At 39.8% G+C, this 21954-nt stretch overlaps 2 long non-coding RNA genes and 1 pseudogene across 4 annotated transcripts; all 3 read right to left on the bottom strand.

Annotated features, from left to right (window-relative positions):
• Positions 1–14052: 14052 nt before the first annotated feature.
• Positions 14053–15248, bottom strand: LOC120111944 (uncharacterized). Its single transcript, XR_005513454.3, has 2 exons — positions 14674–15248; positions 14053–14454 (listed from the first exon to the last, which is right to left on the bottom strand). It is a non-coding gene; the product is annotated as an uncharacterized LOC120111944 (long non-coding RNA).
• Positions 15249–16447: 1199 nt separating this feature from the next.
• LOC148715080 (uncharacterized) lies at positions 16448–17215 on the bottom strand. Of its 2 annotated transcripts, none has more exons than XR_016395857.1 (4): positions 17005–17215; positions 16815–16907; positions 16624–16725; positions 16448–16532 (listed from the first exon to the last, which is right to left on the bottom strand). It is a non-coding gene; the product is annotated as an uncharacterized LOC148715080 (long non-coding RNA). The 2 variants fall into 2 exon arrangements; XR_015983361.2 differs by having other exon boundaries at positions 17010–17215.
• Positions 17216–20433: 3218 nt separating this feature from the next.
• LOC120111099 (flavonol 3-sulfotransferase pseudogene) lies at positions 20434–21727 on the bottom strand (annotated as a pseudogene). The gene has a single exon (XR_015967171.2). The product of XR_015967171.2 is annotated as a flavonol 3-sulfotransferase pseudogene (transcript).
• Between the last annotated feature and the right edge of the window lie 227 nt (positions 21728–21954).

Here is a 21954-nt window from a genome sequence, read left to right as displayed (position 1 = left end):
TCAAAGGAAGTGGCAGTCACCCTTTGCTTTTACTCAGAGGGCATCAACTCAATAAAGATGACTACCAACTTGACAATGTGCCTGAAATAGTACCTTTCATTGACCCTATTCTTGGGGTCAACAGAAGGTACTCATCTTCTATTTGAGCCCTATGCTTTTTTTTTCCTTCCTCGACTTCGTAGTGTTGGTGCTTGACCGTACCATCTACAGCGCGTCAACGTCGCAAATCGCGGAAAAATAGTCACAATAGGCTTGTAGAAATATAACAATAGATTTGTTTACAATATTATATATGAAAACGAAATATATGCAAATTCAAATAACTAGATATTTGGATATGTCGGTCATATATCAAACGTGAGACAGATTAACATTCTATAACAAAAAATGAAATATTTTTTACTTTGAGAGACACTAACTTAAGTGTGTGCATATTTGGTTTAACGGTGTCCATAATATCGTAATTATGTGCATGGTTCATCACTCGATAATTGTGTGCAACTTCATATTAACTGTGTCCAACGAGATAGAAAGAGTGTGCACAACTGGGTTATTTGTTTCTATTATATTGCAAGTGTGTGCATCTTTATATTAGCACTTTGCAAGGAAGCAATTTTTAATTCAAAATATAAAGGTTTGTGCTGACGTATGTTTAGTTTCATATTAGTTATTCGTAAAAAGATTTTAAGTACTTATGTAAGTCTAAGAAACTCAAAAAAATATTCTCATATTTAAGGTGAAAATTAAAAATGATAGACTTGAGAGACAAGATTGTTGGCAATGAAGTCGGGGGAGAAGGATCGGGGATCTGAACTAGAAATATGGAGGGGGTAGTATGGTTACTGGATTGTTTAGAGGACCAGGATTTTTTCAAAAAAAGGAAATATTGCAGCTGGACTGAATGTTAAAAAAGTGAGGCCTTTCTACTACTACCCGTGCCTTCAAAAAAATAAAACAAAATAATGAAAGGGATTGAGTCTCTCCAGTTTAATCCTGAATTGGAGCACATACTTCTCAAAGTTTTTTTGTTGGAATGGTCTTACACTTTAACATGGCATCGAGCATATCCAATCTCTTAAGTTGATGGTATTAACTTCCTTTAAAAAAAGGTTGAAGAAAAGTAATTATGGCAACTTTACAGCCTTCCAAAATGACTCTGAATGCCCAGTTGGATAGATAAATGATGGAGAATTGGAAATTGACAAAGGATATATATTGGATATCCCCCCACCCTAATGGATGAAGCTATGTGGCCGTGTGTATCTCTACATAGTCCAACTGGGGAAGTGGATTGGTCCATTAAAGGAGGGCAATAAGCTTAGTGGAAACATAAAAGGGCTTCAGCCTCCATTTGAACAGGTGTGACTGGGGCTTTAAGTGGCTTTCCAATGTGCACATTTCTATTATGTATTTTTTTTTTTAATGCATAATCGGATGTTGTGCCCAATTGACTCCTAAAGTCTATTGAAAACGATATAAAAAGGTTTCATCCATATCATCTTTGCAATGTCGAGGTCAAGATTCAAAGCGTGCAACATGACGCTTCATCATGTCATATATTATATCGTTAAGTTTTGCCCAAGTTTGATGTCATGTCATTATGTGACAATTATTTATTCTCAAAGCAGAAGAGCAACAATTATTTATTACATTATATATACGCCATAACTCATTGGCCACTTACTTCTAAAATGATAGCATGATGCAGATATCTACCAATGGATTTCTCCCGCGTCGGAGCTCAGAAACCTAACAAATTTGGATCTAGGATCTTTTAATAAATTCTGCGGTATCTCATCGGAAAAAAAAAGTCTACGATGCCTCGAACCAGAATTCGAACCTGCGAATCTGGCCGACCCATCTTCATCCAAAAACTGTATACTGGGCTAAACCGCATCTCCTACAAGGTCTCATTGATGCTAATTTACTTCAAATGATGGACTTTCTCCAAAATTGTTATTTCTTTTATTATAAAACCATCCCATAAACTAATTCAACATTGAATTAAATTCAGTTGACAATAAACTAATGCTTGCCGTAGGATATTTTAGCTAGTAGTGATCATAATTGATAATAAGAAAAATGAACAACATTATCTGATTATTTTACTGTTGACTACTAAATCAAGATTCCTTTTACATACAGCTTGGAATTGGGCTTGGTCTGGATTGGTTTCCGTGGAGTCTTGCGTTAGGTCGGGCAAGTGTCTGGGTCAGGCTTCAATATATCAACCCAATAAATTTTGAATTGGACACCGATTGATTGGACACGGAATCGCTCGTCTCCACGGTGTCTTCGTTTTTGGGTCAGAGTCAGTGGCTTGGATCCGGTCTCCCACACAAGCGTGTCTCCCGTCACTTGCCGGCTCCGCACCGCACGCCTCATATCCCTTGCCCCCTCGGATGCCGAAAATAACGGCATGGTAATATTATAGCCAAATTTGGATTTTCGTGAGTACTTTTTTTTTATCTGGTACCTATATTCTTGATATAAATAAATTTAAAAAAATTAAACTAACGAAGCAGATAACTTCGTATTCCTAATCTATTGGACCTCCGAGTGGCCGGCCACATACGAAGCCACGAAATTTGCAGCCTTATTGGTCTGTTTAAATATATGTTTGACTTGAAAGACAATATTTCCACTTACCATAACCCGAATGTCTCAAGCAAAGAGTGATAGCCACCCACATCATTGATACCCTTAAATCCAACCGATTACTATGGCCGAGTCACCTTCGAGCAGGACTGTACTAGCCCGCAGAATGCGTGGGATTTGACATAGACCCACTCAAATTGCCCTCAACCCCGCCCCCATAATAGAGATGTCAAAAATCTGGCATCCACCAGCAACCACCACTCTGGAGTTCGAGCCTTCGATGATGAAGCCTCCACCACCCCTTCTATCACCGTCTAGCACGTATCCATCAAAGTTGACCTTGAGAAAGCTCGAGATGGGGGCTTTCGGGTGAAAGACACCGACCGTAGCACTACAAGAGCAGATGTGGAGCCCCAGATGCCTCGAGCTATCAAAGTCCTGTCCAATGGACCTGCATGGGTAATCTTTGCCGCCTGCACCTTGGGCCCGCTCCACGACTAACCTAGGTGTAGGGCAGCTCTCTCCAAATGTCCAGGGATTCTTGGCTTGCTAGATATGGTAAGCGGTATAAGTCGCCACTATGGCTACTTGCCGAGTTTGAGAGGCAGTGGCCCATCGTTTGAGCATTTGAATGAAGGGGCTCGGGTGGCACTAAGCATCCGGCGGGATATTGACGAGCCTCTAGACCTCCTAGCTTGCTCGCATTGAAATAGAGGTTAGTCCACGGTATCATCCAACTTGCACCCAGGGCACTGAGGTTGGATGCCCAATCCCTACCCACTTAGCATCGATCTCGTCGGCAACTAGCCCTAAACCACCTTCTCGAGGAACAGGGCTACCCTCAAGTGAAGACCGAATCTCCAGATCCAATCACAGTCCTGCCTCGGGTGCCTTCACTCTAAAGGAGGCGGTAACCTCCGAACCTTCATAAGTCTATGATTTGCTTCAGTCTGAAGACGGAGTTGTGAGTGAAGCAGGTTATCAGGGGACTACTTGGCTTGAGAGAGCAGGAGGGGTCGTGGAGCTATTTGGGCATCCACATTACGGGGAGAAGACTGTGGGTGTCAGAGTACCTCAGCATGGTGCAATGCATCTAAGAGTGGCCGGAGAGCTAGAGAACGACCACGTTATCCATGATGGGTAGGCTGGCGCTGGTAAGGTCGGTTATGAGCTACATACCGGTTTATCTTATGTCTAATACTGTCATCTTGAAGACTAAGCGGCTTCTCCGGAACTTCCTCTAGGGCTCACGTGGCGATCGTCACGGGGTGCATCGGCTGGCGTGGGAGACGATCTGCTAACCATCTCGCGGAGAGGGTTGGGTGTCCAGTCTCTTATTATGAAGAGAGAGGCGTTGATTGCTCGGCATGCTGTAAGACTTGTACTTGAGCCGTAGTGTTTTTGGAGTCAGGTGTTGACTGCTCGCTACGGACTAGCCACGGCGAATGGGGCAGCTCAACGTGGCCGGAGGTGCTCTTTCCTCTGGCGGGAGATCTACAGGTATGTGGTCGTTGCCTTGTCTAACATCAGGTGATTGATCAGTGACGGGTGCAGTATAGATGTGGTGGAGGACCCTTGGGTGGACACTCACCCAGTAAGGCTCTGGCCGACAATGGTCAACATTAAGGCTGCGGGCGGACTACGGATTTGCGATCTTCTCTGCCTTAAGGAGGCAGGGCGGGATACCGGTCGAATCGGCTATTTGTTTGGAGGGCACCTCATGGAGAGAGTCCGATCGCTGCTTATTTTGGAGATTGCTAGTCTAGATATGAGAGTTTGGAGTATGTTCTACAGTCCAAGAGTCAGAGTGAAAGATATCTACCGCCTCCTTTAAAGTGAGTGTGATTCAACAGTCTTGTGCTCATCATCAACAGCCTGATGAATTCAACGCCTCATGCTCCAGAGGCAAATCCAACATCTACCAAAAACCTACCAAACCAACACGCCATGTGACGTCATGTCTCTGTGCCCCTCAACAAATGTTGGCTCATGAAACTCCTTTGGAAGGCAGCAGAGACAGATCTTTTGCTACAAAGATGGACCTGTTCATAAAACATTCTAATATCCTATTGTTACAAGTGGCTAGATCTCCAAGGATCGATGGGCCTTCCCTTCGCACCCAACGACCACCAGATCATCCACTACACAGATCTCAGAGCGATCCATACTCCATCATCCATCTGTCTCCCTAGATCTCAGAGAAAAAACTATTGCGGTTTCACACTTCTCGAGTAATCAAATGGCATGTTTAGGTGGGTGACTCAACACTTAGCAAATAAATCAACAACCCAATGATAATATCCCTTAATAACAAGAAATTAGTGGACAATTCTGAATTTACCGATATATTTAAAGATATAGTTTGTTAGTATGAGATATTAATTAAAATGTGCAAATTTTATTTAATATATTATTGGATAGAATTAAGATAGAATCTAGTTGGGTTTGCCCTGAACCCAACTTGAAAGAGCTTTGGGTCTATAATCCTGACCCGGCTTGACCCGTTCCATCAAGCTAAAAGCACATGACCTAACCCAAAGTCACGCCTACGGGCGTATTTGACATATTTGCCGCGATCATTAGTGATCACTCACCCATACCTTTTGATTATCAAATTCAAGAAAAATATAATATACTGAATGAGACCTCCATTTTAGTTTTCACCAAATAATAAAAAAAAGAGGCCAATGGTGCAAATTTGAAATTTGTAACCACCTCTATCCCTTGCCATGCATGCTTGTTCAATGGCTGATCTGCAGATTAGAACGGTGACTTGTAATACCCAGCTTGCCAATGTAAATGGGATGGTTATTTCTAAATCCTCAACAACAAGAAACGTATTGACTGAACCAGAAATTTCTATGAACAAGTTTAACTACTAAAATAACAAATTTTAAATTCTAATACCAGTACCAAGGCTGAGATATGTCTCTCACTGGAATCGTCAACTTTAACTTGTATACTTTTTTTGATGGCGGCAATAATGACGAATCTATGATACGAGGACGCATGAGACGCTCTCTCTTTTTTTTTTTTTTTTTTTTTTTTAAAAGAATATAAACAAAAGCATGAAGGTGTCTAATAGAAAAAGTTGCACAGAATGTGTGGATTTGGACCGCAGTGCTCGCTGGGTATACTTCTTGGACAGCATCTTGGGCCTTCTTCCACATGTTGAACTTATTTTGGTTGAGAATTAACTTGGGCCTTTCCGTTCGTGGGCTTAAAAGACTGCATTTATCTTCCGCTACAGTGCTTTAAGTTCCGCTTCTAGTTATTATTTGGCTATGGACCAAGCCAAAGCTTTTAGGAGACAACAAATTTGCAGCGGAAGACCCTAACGATGCCATAATTGATTGATCCATTCTATTTGATCAATTTTTTAGAAAATATTTTTCATTGGAGACAATATTAGTTTTTCATCATATTTTCAGATTTTGTAGTCGAACAATCTCAGTATATTTTTTTTTTATTTTTTAATCAAGTTTTTCATTTTCAATCGAATTTGTAAGGCTTGTCTATATAAGACAGCTCAGGGTTTAGTTTGCTATGGATCCTTTTGCTTGATCAATATAATTTTCATGGAGTTCTCTTCCACTTCTCTTCTTCTTATTCCATGCGCTGTTCTCTCTCAACAGCTAGCCCATGGACCAAGCTTGCACCATTATCCACAGACGTGTAGATGATAGGACTTGTTTCATGAAATAGAATTATAAACCCCCTTACTTATCCCTATTCAAGATGTAAGACTATTTTCCAAATAAAGAACGGTGTTTGATAGTATAACAGCGGAATGAAGGCTTTATTCCATGATTTTACCACCTACCGAGCACTGCCTCAAGGACAAACGCCAAGATTAAGTTTGCACCACAAAAGTAAAATAAAATGTGTCCCAATAACAGTTAAACGTTTCCGGATCGGATTCGCTAATTTTGGCTTGCACCTTTATTGGGCTCGTGCGCGCATGGGCTACTTACTTTCTTTGCTTCACCAAGTTAAAAGGTTGAATACTACATAAAAACCTTTTAAGTTTTATCTCTTTCCGATGTGGGACTAAAGAAAGTACACCGGATAAAAGGCAAAAGACAAAGAAGGGTAGAATTGGAATTTTTAAATATTCCAACAATCCCCCACATATTTTAAAATTCAATAATAAGTTAACGAGCGCGAGAGTTTAATGCATCAAAATGGTGTCTTTGAGACTATGAACCATTTTTAGGACTAGTAAGTATGACTTACAGAACTTTGGTGAAATATGAAAATTTCTATGAACCAAAAGTTCTTCATGTAAATTAGTGACCCATGGACCACATTGACCTCTCAAGTTCTGGGCTTATTCTAAACGGGTTGGTGCAAATAGGCCATGCACTTTACCTGGATATTCATGAGTGCTTTAGAGAACTGCCTAATTCTCATAGGAAGCAGCCCCACTCCCACACTCATATAGGTGGATCCATCAAGTGTGTACTGCAAGTAGACACACCATCCTAAAGGACTATGGTATCCATCAAGAGCTTTACCTCATCCTCATATACTGCAGTTTGCACTATCTACACCATAGAGAGGGATTCTCAAAATTAAATATGATAGTGTACTCACAGTCAACTAGCGACTTGTTATTACCCATATGAACATGCTTCATGGGATCTCCAATCACACATGTTGGGTTTCTGTCGTTATTGACTTCGATATAGGCATTAGTCCCATCTCCCTCGATGTTTCACTCACTAGTTTTCTACCTAGTGGTTTTGTCAGAGGATCGGCCAAATTCAACTCTGACTTTACAAAATCAAGGGATTAACCATCATCAAGCAGCTGCCTTACAATATTATGTCTCAACCTTATATGTCTACTCTTTCCATTATAAACTTTATTCTTAGCTCGATATATAGCAGCTTGGTTATCACAAAGAATAGACACAGAAGGTGTTGGTTTATTCCATAATGGAATATCCCCCACAAGATTTCTAAGCTATTCAGCTTCAGAACTTGCCTTTTCTAAGGCAATAAACTCGGACTCCATCGTAGACCGAGCGATGCATGTTTGCTTGGATGATTTTCAAGATACTGCATCCCCACCAAGAGTAAAGATATATCCACTCGTGAATTTCATCTCATCTGAATCAGAGATCCAATTTGCATTACTATACCCTTCTAGTACAGCTGGAAATCCACGATATAACAAACTAAAATTAATAGTTCCTTTTAAGTACCTTAGTACTCTATGAACTGCACTCCAATGATCCTTACTAGGATTATGAGTATACCTACTCAATCTTCCTACTGCATAAGCAATATCAGGACGAGTGCAGTTAACTAAAAATATCAAACTACCAATGATGCGAGCATATTCTATTTGTAAGATACCATTTTCTTTATTTTTCTTTAAATGTATACTAGTATCATATGGAGTAGATACGGGTTTACTATCATAATGTTCAAATTTTCTTAAAATTTTCTCAATATAGTGTTCTTGTGATAACATAAGTCCATTAGAACTTCTTGTTATCTTAATTCCAAGAATTACATCAGCTTCACCCATATCTTTCATATAAATTTCTTCATCTAATTCTCCATTCAAGAATGCAGTTTTTATATCCATTTGGTGAATTACTAAATTATGAATGGATGCTAATGCAATAAGTACTCTAATAGATGAAATTCTAGAAACTGGTGCAAAGGTGTCAAAATAATCAATATCTTTTCTTTGTGAGTATCCTTTCGCCACTAATCTTGCTTTAAACTTATCAATTGAATTATCAGGTTTTAATTTTCTTTTAAACATCCACTTACAACCAATTGATTTAGCACCTGGAGGCAAATTAACTAAGGTCCATGTATGATTAGACATAATAGACTCTATTTCATTATTAATAGCCTCCTTCCAAAAAGGTGCATCAACTGAAGTTATTGCTTCTTTATAAGTTTGAGGTTCATTATCAATAAGAAAAGTGTAAAAGTCATTTCCAAAATTTTTCTCTTTTTTAGTTCTTTTACTTCTTCTTAAATCAACTTCATAATTTTCATGTGCCTCCTTTTCTTGTTTATTATGAGGCAGAGAGTCAATTTTTTCTTTACCTAGTTACATAGGAAAGATATGTTCGAAGAAATCAGCATTTTTAGATTCTACTATAGTGTTAGGTTCCATGATATTAGATTCACATTTTAATACTAAAAATCTATAAGCAGCACTATTTAATGCATAACCAATAAATAAGCAATCAAAAGTTTTAGGTCCCAACTTTCTTTTCTTTGGTTCAGGTAATAGAACTTTGGCCAAATACCCCTACACTTTAAGATATGTAAGGTTAGGTACATGACCTTCCCATAACTCATAGGGTGTCTTACCAGATTTCTTATAAGGTATTCTATTTTGAATGTGACAAGCAGAGAGAATAGCTTCCCCCCACAAATAAAGAGGTACTCCTGAGCTTATTAACATAGCATTCATCATTTCTTTTAGCGTTCTATTCTTACGTTCAGCAACTCCATTAGATTCAGGAGAATATGGTGGGGTAATTTCATGAATTATACCTTTATCTTCACAAAATTTATTGAAGAGATTATACTCATATTCTCCTCCTATATCAGTCCTTATTCTTTTAATTTTCTTATTAAATTTATTTTCTACTTCAGTAACATATTGCTGAAATTTTTCAAAAGTTTCATCTTTTGTCCTAAGTAGATATACCTTAGTATATTTAGAATATTCATCAATAAAAGTTATGTAAAATCTTTTTCCTCCACTAGTTGGAGTGTGTTTGAAATCTCCTAAATCAGAATGTATTAATCCAAGCAATTCAGTTTCTCTTTCTATTGACTTATGACTCTTTTTAGTAGATTTAGACTCTATACACACTTCACATTTATCATTCACATTTCCAAAAATGTAATGTTATTTAACAAGCCTAGGTCTTTCATTTTCTTGATATAAGAAAAATTAACATGTCCTAATCTACCATGCCATACATCAACAGAATCAATCAAATAAGCAAAAGATGATGCATTTTCATTCATAGTTTCGGTTACATTCAAGACAAATAAACTCTAGTTACAATAACCCTTCCCAATGAAAACATTGTTCTTAGTCATTACAATTTATCAGACTCACGATACACTTTAACTCCAGCCTTTCCTGATAAAGAAACAGATACTAAGTTCCAACGGATATTAGGAACATGCAGCACATCATTCATGGAAAGGACTTTTCCTGATGTTAGCTTGAGGAGTACTTTTCCTTTACCAACCACTAGCGAGGGTCTTGAATCACCCATGAACACTTGTTCTTCGCCTTCATTCAATGGAGTGTAGGAAGTAAACGCACTCCTATTGCCACAAATATGTCTGGTAGCCCCAGAGTCTACCACCCATGAACACTTTTCCTATTGAACGAGACCCACCTGGTTTGCTGACTATTACATTGGCTTTGGAAGTCATTTCCTTGGCCAATTGTTCTCGGTCTCTGACTCGATTTTGTTCTTCAATTCTAATATGAACAATAACATCTTCAAGACTCATATGTTTTCTTTTGTGTTTCATGCTGTTTTTATAATTTTTCCAAGACTCAGGTAATTTTTCAATCAGCCAGCCGGCTAGGAAAACTTCTTGAAGTATTATGTCTTCATTTTTAAGATCAGTGACCAGCCTATGAAAATCATAGATTTGGGATGACACATCCCTATCCTCAATCATTTGAAAGTGCAGAAAATTTCCTATAGCATATTTCTGTACTCCAGCATCTTCTAACACATATTTTTTATTCAGATTTTTTCAAATTTCTGCAGCTTCTTTGCATGAACAGTATACATCAAATAGTTCATTGGACAGTGTACTCAGAATTGTGTGCCTACAGATCTTATTTCCATGTTCCCACTTTTTGAATTTGGTGTCAAAATCTTCAGACCCTTCTATCGGTTTTGACTGATTTAAATACCGAGCAAAATTAAGCATATCCAATGCAGAATAAACACGTTCTTGCCATCTCTTAAAATACATACCATTGAAACTCTCAATTTTAGAAGTATCAGGAATTGATCTAGCAGTAATCATAGCAGAATCCATGTTGATCTATTCTTAAGATTGTTATAAAAATAATAGATGAAAGAAGGAAGAACTTATCAGTTGAGGCATGATTTCACAATGAATCTCGGTGTAGCAGGTAATGGCGGTCTATCCTCCAAGATACAACAACTGGATCACTCCAAGCATACACTCGCAGATGCAGTGATTTGTCGAACAGCCCAACACCGCTCAGGAAGGGATAGAACAGAGGAGAGGAAGAGGGAGGCTCTCGAATCTGATAGGGTTTGAAAAGAAAGGAAGATGCGTTTTTTAAGAGACACGGCGTTTTACCAAGTGACAAAAAAAAAGTTTTAAATTTAAAAAATTAAACGGCAAAAAGAAACCAGACTCAAGCCCACACCCGTAGGGGGGTCCCCCCTGCGCGCGTTGATTGAGCGCGATGCGCCCGGTTAAACGTTTCCGGATCGGATTCGCCAATTTTGGCTTGGGCCTCTATTGGGCTTGTATGCATGTGGGCTACTTACTTTCTTTGCTTCACCAAGTTAAAAGGTTGAATACTACATAAAGACCTTTTAAGTTTTATCTCTTTCCAATATGGGACTAAATAAAGTATACTGGACAAAAGACAAAAGACAAAGAAGGGCAGAATTAGAATTTTCAAATATTCCAACATGTGCCATGCTTCGATTCGACCCGAAAATAGTTGTTCTAAATTTGCTTGTCGTCCTTTTCCATCTCAACAACGTGGTATCCAAATGTACCGTGTCACATTTGGTGCCAACTACGGAACTAATAGCTTTTAATAATTATATTTTCAAAACTACTAAATTTTATTAAGAAAATATACTTTATTCTCTTTTTAGAAAATTGAAATGATATATTCTATAGTTGTTCCACTCGCTCGTGACTCCCTATAGCATCATAACTCAAATGTCTGGCGCAAGAATAGATCTCCATTATTAGGCGAAAGGGTAGCACAAAGTCCACATGTTTCTTGCCCGCTTGAAAGAAGCCCGACAGCAACGGCAGGCTATAAAATCTTTTGTGGGCTCCTCGAGGGATTTGGGTTGCGTCCCATTCGCTCATATAGTACTTGGATGCTGTACCAAACGCTTTAGAAAATAAATATAATATCTCATAAAGGCTTTGTGGAAATTCTCATATTAAACGTCACTCACTGGATGCAACGTCAAGGTAATTTTTAATGACGTACAAAGTTTCAATATCACACGTTTATCGACAAACGACTTAAAAAATTCTGATTGGAACATGAAAAACATTGCTGGGCCGGGTTTGGTGTTACAATAATATTCTACTTTTCTGTAAAAAAAGTGTTTGATAATAAGCTAGAAAAGTAAATTATTTTTTTGCTTATCTCCCCGTATCGCGCAAGCAATTGCACCTTACAAATCATCAGCAGAAGGATAAGCAGCCACAAAAAAACCCAAAAGGTTTAGATAATATTTAAACATTACAAATTCTAAAATTATTATTTTGTCTACTTCTTAATTCAAAAGTTTTAGAATTTTTTAAAAAATAAGATTATTCTTTTTAATCACTAGAAGGAGGAAGCTCAAAAAAAAAGCTGCGAGAGAAAATAAGAGATAGGAATTTTCACTTTAAGTGAGATTTTCTAATTTCACCATATGAAAGATTTTGTAGAATCTTCAATTACCATTGGAAACCAACTAATCCAAGAGTCAAATCGGATCCCTTTAGCTTCTGCTCTACAAGGTGGTCCAACTTTCGAGCCATCTCCGGACTGATCATATGATTCCTCCAATCCCCCACCTCTCCTTTCCTGAAGAATGCTGCAAATGTTTGAGGGGTCACAGTAAGATGATTCCAGTCTAATTCAGCCTTCTTCGCCTCCAGTAGGTTCGGGTCCATTGGATTCCCAAATATCAAGAGCCAACCAATTGCCTCCGTTTATTTTTTTCTCGGCACCTTTTGCAACTGCAGGAGATACTTATAATTTAATGTGCGACAACCGAGGCCACAACTTAGCCTATTAAACATGCCATGGTCTGGGCCCCTTGTACTGTACTCTCTCATCATCGATTTTATTTAGAGGACAACACGTCACTCTCTTATCATCGATTTTATTTAGAGAATAACACGTCACTCTCTTACCATCGAGTCTAATTTTAACACGTCACTCTCTCTTGTACTATGGTCCCTGCAAGCAAACCCCCACTACAAAAAAAAAAAAATATCTCCCAGCGCTTTTTTTGGTCTCTCCCAACGCTCTTAAGCGTCGGCGAATTTCCAGCCCACGCATCACAAAGCGTGGGTCAGACGTCGAGCAGGTGGGCGTGGGTCGGGTTTAACCCGACGCGTCAAAAAAGCGTCGTCGCTCTATGCCGACGCTTTTAAGCGTCGATCATTTTATACAAACCCGACGCTTAAAAGTGTCGGCGTACTTGAACCGACGCTTGCCACCGTATTTCTGTTGGACTATGCCGACGCTTTTAAGCGTCGTTCATTTTATACAAACCCGACGCTTAAAAGCGTCGGCGTACTTCAACCCACGCTTCCCACCGTATTTTGTGTTGGACTATGCCGACGCTTAAAAGCGTCGGTTTATGCTACTTGAGCGACGCAATAAAGCGTCGTTAAACATCAAACCTATGGGTTGCGAATTTCTGGTAGCTGTGAACTTGAGGTTTGCTTTCTCTGTCTCTATATTGAAGACCACCAGCATCTTCACCATCCAAGGCTGATGGGTTAGAACGAGGAACTCGTTGCATGGCAGTTCTTCTTGCAGTCCTCCAGACAGGTGGGCATGCTGTATTTTCATCCAGACCAAAAAGATTTCTAGAAACAAGTGGATCAGTGGAACCATCTTTGAGTATTTCAATTTGAACAGGGTGTCCTATAATTGCTTTGCCATTCAATCTGCTCATCAGAGAAACCAGAGGAACATGCTCACCTTGATAACTTGCTTGAACCGTCAAATCCACATCAAACAGCATAGGCCTCGTCCTGTCACTGAGACGAGCAGCATAAACTGTCTCATAACACTCGTCCGAATCTTCCTGGTATGCCCTACGAGCCACATGATATGGGCCTCCAGATTTCCAGACTGATGGGGAAATCATATGAGAATCATTGTCAGAATCTTTGAAGCTAATGTGACTTCTCCCACGATCTCTAGCTGCTTTCAGAACAGAGGAATATCTTCGATTACCATACCCAGTCAATTCTGCACCACCCACATCCTTACCAATCAAATCAACTTCATCACGAGCATAGTTAAACCTCATACATGAATCAACATAAATTACATAAATTACATAAATTACACTAGTCATCAGATCGCACTATTTCTCCAAATCAACATAAATTACATGGTTCAAAGATATATTATATAAAGTATCATTTGGTTGAAGAGACATAGTTTGCCAAGAAGCACATCCATCATGGAGGCTAGACATGGAAAAGCAAGCACGTGTTACCTTAAAAACTAAGATTTACCAACAATCAGTGCAGCAGTAGCTCTGTTCCACTGCTTCCAACACTAATTATAACAAGGTATGCATTTCTACACCACTGGGATTAGTAAGATAGAACAAGAAGTTCAGTACAGATGACACAAAACATTTAGTCTACGAATACATAAACCATCAAAGTAGCTTCCAAAAATTCCTGTGGCTTACTTCCACAGCTTACTTCCACTGCAGCACCCCCATGTTTACTTCCACAGCTTAACAGACTTGTCATGGCTAGCAGAGGCCACCATTCCTGTGGCTTGTGACTGTGCCAATGCTGCAATAAGACCTTCGTGTGCCTGGACCGTCATGGTTTGGTTCTCTATCACATTCCACAGCTCCAAAGACTGCAAGAATTGAAAGAATACAGAACAAAAATTAGCAAAAGCACACAATCAAGTAAAATGCAAACGATCAAGATTGCTGGCCAGCAAAATAGAACCACAAGAATGATCTATCAGGTTTCTCATGTATGACAAGTAGCCCTGCTAACCATCGAAGAAGAACAAGAGGAAGAAAAGCAAAATCTACAGTTTACTTTCATGAAGAAGATGTATTCCAGTTACCTCATCTAGATCGTGGGAGTCAAGTCGTCCAGCCGGACTGCCTGTCCTGAAACCATGTTCCTGTCAAGTCAACATAGAACATACTAATTAAAGTCCTTTCCAAGATCTATACCCGATCATACTGCAACAACCGCTGCTGTTTTTTTAGTACCAAAAGCCTGCCCAATATTTTCAATAACTGCGGCTCCCAGTCCAACATGTAAAGCAGAAGAAAGCATACCTTCCTTCCGGCCGAGCAAACAGTAGGATTACCCAATACAAATTGTTCCCATTATCTAAAGTTTCAGAGAATGAAATCAAAGTTTACCCAGCAAATATTTGCATGTTGCCAGTGAATCATGCACAAGAAAGGATGACCATCTTACTGTTCAATTATGAAGCACCATGGTTACAATTCCAAACATTATAGCAACATCTCTATCATTCTTGAATCACACATAAGTTTAGCCTGCATCTATAATACAGATTCCTCCATAAATGCAGCATCGAGAGCTGTGTACAGAGACATGTACAGACTCAATGATACTGGACTTGGGTCCCAAATAATTATTGCATCCTTTTACATACTTGGGAGTCAGAACTCCCTATCTGGGAAGAGAATGGGAGCAATTAGAGACCAGATGTAGAGAGCTGCTGTGGCCCACCCAGTCACAATCCTGACCCACACAGAGGGCCACCCAACATCAACAAGCTTACCACTTTCACCAACGGACGTGGACCAGCCAGTAAGAAGCATAGCCGAGTACATGCTGGCAAGGGAGAAAATGAGGTGGAAGAAGGAATATGAATAGGAGACAGGCTTAGCCTCATCCTTCTTCCTGTCTTCCTGCTCCTCTACCTTGTCAAAAGGAAGCAAAGGCCTCTCAGAGCCTACACCAGGTGGAACACAGGAAACATCGAGCACATGTCAAAGGCCATCTAGAAAACTGAAGACTTGTCAATAGTGCAAGGGTTATACCATTATACCAGTAATGGGACCGGTCTATTGGCCCTAGAGCCCGTTAGGACCTAAAATGGAGTGGAGTGTCTAGATAGTGTTTCTTCCTTTGGCTGAGGTTGACCGAATCTGCATTATCTATCTTAAACCGATCAAACTCTACAAACTAATTGTTATACATAAGATTTTGGAAACCATGTTCCTGTCAAGTCAACATAGAACATACTAATTAAAGTCCTTTCCAAGATCTATACTTATCAAAGTTCTGGCATAATCGTACTTTGGAAATTGAGGTAAGTATCAAAAAAAAAAAAATTTAAAACAATCTAAAAACATTCATCTCAAAATCGTAAGTACACAATCTACGATATATCAAGAGTCGACGGCATCATCATCTCTACGAGTAGATGAAGTATCAGCAACCTACAAGAAAAAAAATACTTTAGAAACTAAAAATACGAAAGTCATCACGCTCATACAAGAATACATTATAATTATATAAAATATTCAAATATATTTAGTTATGTACCGGAGGAGCAAATCTCTGCAAAAAAGATGAAATATGGTCAAGCTGATCCTGCAAAGATTGTATCTTCAACTCTTGGCTCTGCTTCAACTCCGCCATATCAGTCATATGACTCTGCCTCATCTCCTCTATCCTTGTCTCATATGACTGCTTTATCTGTGCCATCTCTGTCTTCAAACTACAAACCTCTGCAGTGCTAGTACCTTGTCTGGCATCTTGGGTATATCGGCTCACTGCAGACAGCTGAGTGGGGGTAACTCCGAAACTGTAACCCCTCACCCGATCATAACGTTCTGGGCCCATCAATTCTACATAGACCTGAGCCTCGACGCGACTGGCCGCGTCGGATGATGATGACTCCCCGACGCGCTCTGAAATGAGATTTGTAGCTCTTTCCTATATCTCTCTCAAAAAAATAAACAGTCACATTAATAATTTAAAGGAAGTAAAATTAATAATTATGATCAAATAAAAAATGAATACATACAACTATATCTCTCGACTCGTCCCGGACAAAGCTGCCATCTCGGTGAGTGTGGGTCATCTTATAAAACTCTACCTCACCAGGCTCCCTTCCATGCTTTACTATCTACACATACGGAAAGTATATGGGCAAACTATATATCATGATACGTGCTATATGTTAGTAGAGTTTCAAATAGTTTCAAAAGAACTTACGAATTCATTTCTACGTCTCGCATAACTCTTCGAGCCTGAAGTATGAGGAACTGCTTGAGATGCTCGTGCAGCTCTACCAATATTAGAATATGTCTGCCAAAATAAAAGCACACAGTATAATATGATTCAATGTATATATTTGCACTCTATATTAATAATAAAGATAATAGAAGATATTGAAACAATATACGTGACCTGTCCTCTTTCAGAAAATCAGTAATGAACAAGCTCCCTCCACTGCTGAGGGTATACATCAGGAGGAGTCACACAAGCAACCTCCTCCTCTATCATACCTTCGCGCTTGAAGTCCGTCTTTAATTTTGCTTTATATTCTTTCCATTTGCGATTGAGGGACTTTAGCACCCAATCATGGCTCTCTGGAGGGAGTACAAACTTACCCTACAACAAGATCAGAATGTTATAATAATATTAAACATCTAAAATAAAATTATGATACTAAGCAAATTAATATACAGGAGGTATCGAATTAAAAAGAATAAATTCAATTCATTACCTGTATGAGTCTAAGAAGCTCAACCTTATACGAAGGAAACATGTCATTCCACTTTGTATTGTTGAGTGGACACAGCTGACCCTTGCGTGCAACCGATCCTAAAAAGCTTGATAGTAGACTTCCAGCTCTATTGATGGGCTGCCCCAATTCGTTGCATCGGATGATGATCTTCTCACCCGGAGGAAGCTTCCACACATCCTTTGCTTGAGTGGGTCCCCGTCTCGTCCTCACCGTCCCTTGTCCATCTATTAAAATTAAATAAAATACGTCTTAAAAAGTTGAAGACAAATATGAACATAAAATATGAACTTTAAATCGAATTATCCTGGATCCGGAGCTCATCCTCCGGGCAATCAGCAGGAGGCTCGCGCTGAGATCCTGACTCGTGCTGCTGATGCTCACATGGCTGCTGGGACTGTAGGGACTGATCAGAAGTAGATCCCACCTGAGAATGCTGGAACTCCACATCTCTAAATCGTCTCCCTCGGAGCATATTGTTACCTGGTATGCACAAAAAAGAATCAATATTTGGTTAAATGATAAATTTATACTAAATAAAGTTCCATTGCCATGGAGGCATCATCATCTTGCTAGAAATTTTAATGCTTTCATGGTCGTAAACATATTACTGCATGGTTGTAAGACTTGAAAAGAATGACATCAACTTTTGTTGTTAGACTTGAAAAGAATGACTTAAATTGGATACGACATGGGAGAAGAACCTTTTTTTCCCAAGAAAAAAATTGAAAAGGTTTCAGTCAGCAGAAGAAGGGCATGGGAGAAGGAAGACCTTGTGCATACTTCCTGTGTCTGTCAGATGACTCAGATCTTTAGCCCTTAACCATGTTTCTTTCCCCATGTCTGATGCATAATATGATATAATTTACATGCTGCTACTCTCCCAACCCAACAACAAAAGAATATCTCACCAAGAGCGTCCACTGCTTCAAATTTCCCACGCTCACCAAGAGCGTCGGGAAAGCTTGGCGCGGGAGCAGGAAATGCCGACGCTTTCCCTTAGCGTCGGCATTTAAGCGTCGGCTTTTCACACTTTTACTGTAGTGACCCCCTTGAGAGCATAGCCTAGCATCCTTTTTTCAATGGGTGCTCAACCATCTCTTTGCAACAGCCCCCCTCCAATGGAGTCTCAAGGCAAAATGAGTGCGGATCCAAGACCTCCTTCAAACTTCACCGACCTCATCTCTTTTCAATAGTTGTTTCCATTTTTCCTCTTATTTAGCATTTCTAGTTCGTGAAATAACATGTTTTAATACACGAGCATCATGCAGTGTAGCTAGTATACAAAGAAAATCTGAAAATGTAGGCATCATTGGAATTGTGGAGTGAAATATCATGAGGAAACCTTAGAAAGTTCACCTCTTCATCTAAATTCGAGATTTATTTTTCTTCATAGGAGAAATCTTCCAGGGACTTTAATTTATATGAGATTTTATTTCTAGAAAATGTAAGTATCTTACATCAAGGAGATAGGATGGAAGGTATTTTATTTTAGAAAAAAAATACATAGATACCTCTCTCACCTTTCGTGATTTATATTTACACCTCGAATATTCTAAATTTTTCAATTAGATCCAACGAATTCGAATTAGTTGCAATATGGCCCATACTTCCATTCCAGCTCCAACGCAAGTGTGAAATTACCAAAGTACTTTTGGGTTTTTCTTTCCGCTAAAATACAACTTCTCTTCTAATCCAACTAATAAGGGTATTGGAGGAATTTTTTATTTATTACCATGAAGATAAACGGGGGGATCATATTGCAATCAAAATCAGAATTTTAAGATTTAATTGAAAAAATAGAAGTTTTAGGGTTTAGGTGCAAATGATAAAAAGTTGAAGATATATTGATGTATTATTTTAATTAAATAACTATGATAAAAAAAATTATTTTAAAATAGTTTAAAATTCTCAACATTATTGGAATCATAAAACAAAATATAATAAGAAAATCTAGAAAACCGATCTTCCTAAAGCATGCCTTTTTTTGGGCTCTAGAAACACGTCATGTGAGGTGCTGCTAATCCGAAGGACACCAATTAGGCGCCAAATTAAGAAGCATGTGCTCCATGCCATTACTTCCTACAAAATTAATAGCTGGCAATAGTTGAGGTTGTTGATGGGGAACTATCAGAGATGTGGTATTTTTTTCTCTTATAAAGCCAACAAAGAATGACGACAACAAAAAAAATAAATAAAAGGAAGTATGTGAAACGGTTGTCTGGTACCACACAAGAGGCCTCGCCCATGACTTATTTAATAGGATTAGATTGTGGTATCTATCTGCTGGTTTATCTAATCTACAGTGATCTAAGGGCACTGTATTTGGTATGCTACAATCCAAAGGCTAATTTTTTTTAACATCCCCAATAAATATGTCTCATATTGTGATAATATATTTAGGTCAGTGGGCCAGTCAGAGAGGTTTGGGCCCATTGACCATGCATGCTTTGCACGTGATGGTTGAGAAGAAGATTCCGATTGTAAGCCTTCTTCCCTCCCAACGCCGGCAGACTCCAGAAGTTCGAGGGCAAGTTGAACACGACTAAAACCCTAGGTTCTAATCTATAAAAAGAATGTCCTCTTCCTTCTATGGACTCCACCACCAAAACTGCGGGGAATCATTATCAATTACCAAGCCTTTTGCCAAGTTTTTCCTTGGATTACCGCCGGAGAAGATTGCTGGACTTAGATAAAGGCCCAAGCTCCTCTTCTTCTTTTCTTTTTCCGGTGTTATAGTACTTGATTTGGGCTGGCGAGCTGCCAGATGGGCATGAACAAAGTCTCCCTTGCTTTCTACTTCTCCCTTTCTTTTTGTCAACCACTGCCTGCCGCAGCTCGTTGCTCAGGGCCATCATCGTTGCCACCGCTAGAGGCCGCTATATGCAAATCCTTTACATCCTTTTGAAGAATTCCATTCAAGGAAAGATTAAGTGAAAGTTCTTTTTATCTTCATCTTCCTTCCCTGCACCGCCTCTGCTCATTTAGGCAGCGGCATGAAGTTAGTTTTTTTTTCTTTTCAATAGAAAAACAAGAGGAGGAGGTTTCCAGAAGAAGATTGGTAAATTTATCAGAAAAAAGAAAAGATTGGTAAGTTCCATGGAACTTTTATTAAGATCATAAAATATGATGGGGGCACACTTTGCTTTTAATCTTTTCTAAGAAAAGATTAACAAAGTTTACAAGGACGCATTTGAAAGAAAAATCACACCCCGCGAGCTGTGGAATCGCCCGCTGTAGCTTCTAATCCCCCTAAGCTTGGGAACTCCAACCGGTCAAACCAGATCCCTGAAGCTTTTCCTCGATGATGACGTCCAACCTCCGAGCCATCTCCGGACTCATATGATTCCTCCAATCGCCCTTGACTCCTTTCCTGAAGAACGAGGAATTGGCAAACTGATAAATCGGCCCGTGTTTCCTAACCTTATTCACCTCCAAGCTCTTCATGCTCTCCATGCTGCACAACCTTACAATCTCCTCCACCATCCCTCCCTCCTCCTCCTCTTCGGAGAACGGACACCCCACGAACTCCGCCAACCTCTTCACGTTGGCCACCGGCTCCTCCAACAATCCCTCATACTTGAGGAACAGCACCTTCTCGGGCCTTTTTAAGCTCTCCCTCCACCACCCCAACAAATGGTCCCATATGGGCCCAAAAGGAAACTTCCCCTCGCAGAAAGCCTCAAAGGCCTCCGTAAATGGAATTTTGTTCAGCTTCGGAGAAGACTTCTGGGTGAAGTGCCAAAAGGAGACCAAGGCATCCTTGGGGTCCCGGGCAATATAGATAATCCTGCAGCCGGAGCCCGCGACCGAGTCCTGGAGCAAGGAGTAAGGCATGTGGGTGGAGAGGATCCTCGGTGAAGGCAAGGCTTCAACTTTGGAGGCTTGGCCGATGGCGAAGCGTTCCTCTATATAAGCAACGCAGTCGTGAGGGTTCAGGCTAAGGAGAGGGTGGCGAGCCAGAGGGTACTGTTTTCGGGTCATGGTGGCGAAGACGAGGGCTTTTAGCCAGGTGGTACCGGATTTGGGGAAGGATACAAGGAAGAGGTCGTCGGGACGTGCCTTGAAGCGCTGCTGGATGGCCATGGCGCCCGGGAGAAAGCCCTCCGGGTACCAGAAGCCTTGGTATTTTCTGGAAGGAACCGATCCTTTCTCGAATGGGAGAGTTGAGATGAAGTCATCGTAATCCTCAAGACGTGGCTGAGAAGGGTGGTCCTCCTGTTCTTCTATTACTTTGAACGGAATGGGGGCACCAGAGCGAGGGGGATAAGTGGCCATGACGGGATGGAGGAAGCTCCAATGCTGATCTTCAGCTCTTATAAGCAATAACTTTTGATACGTAATGACAACGATTAGAGGAGCGGCTCAAAATAATTCGGTCGCCACGTTCATCATGTGCCCGCTTGCCCGACGTTTTGTTTGTTTGGTGCAGAATAAGTTGCAAGCGAGCGTCACGGCAACTTAATTATAGCTTAATTAAAAATAATTACAAATCATCTATTTTTGTTAAAAAAATAAATAACTTTAAGTTATACACAATGTAAGATATTTAGAGTTCATTGATATCTTTTTCTATTAGAAATTCCAAAGTTTAGAAAATAAATAAAG

The sequence above is a fragment of the Phoenix dactylifera genome, chromosome 7 (genome assembly GCF_051530095.1).
Source record: "Phoenix dactylifera cultivar Ajwa chromosome 7, Ajwa_hap1_PhDact_Kaust_v1.1, whole genome shotgun sequence".
In the NCBI taxonomy this organism is placed as follows: Eukaryota; Viridiplantae; Streptophyta; class Magnoliopsida; order Arecales; family Arecaceae; genus Phoenix; species Phoenix dactylifera.
The sequence above is the reverse complement of the archived record's forward strand: the minus strand, read 5'-3'. Positions and strand labels throughout refer to the sequence as shown.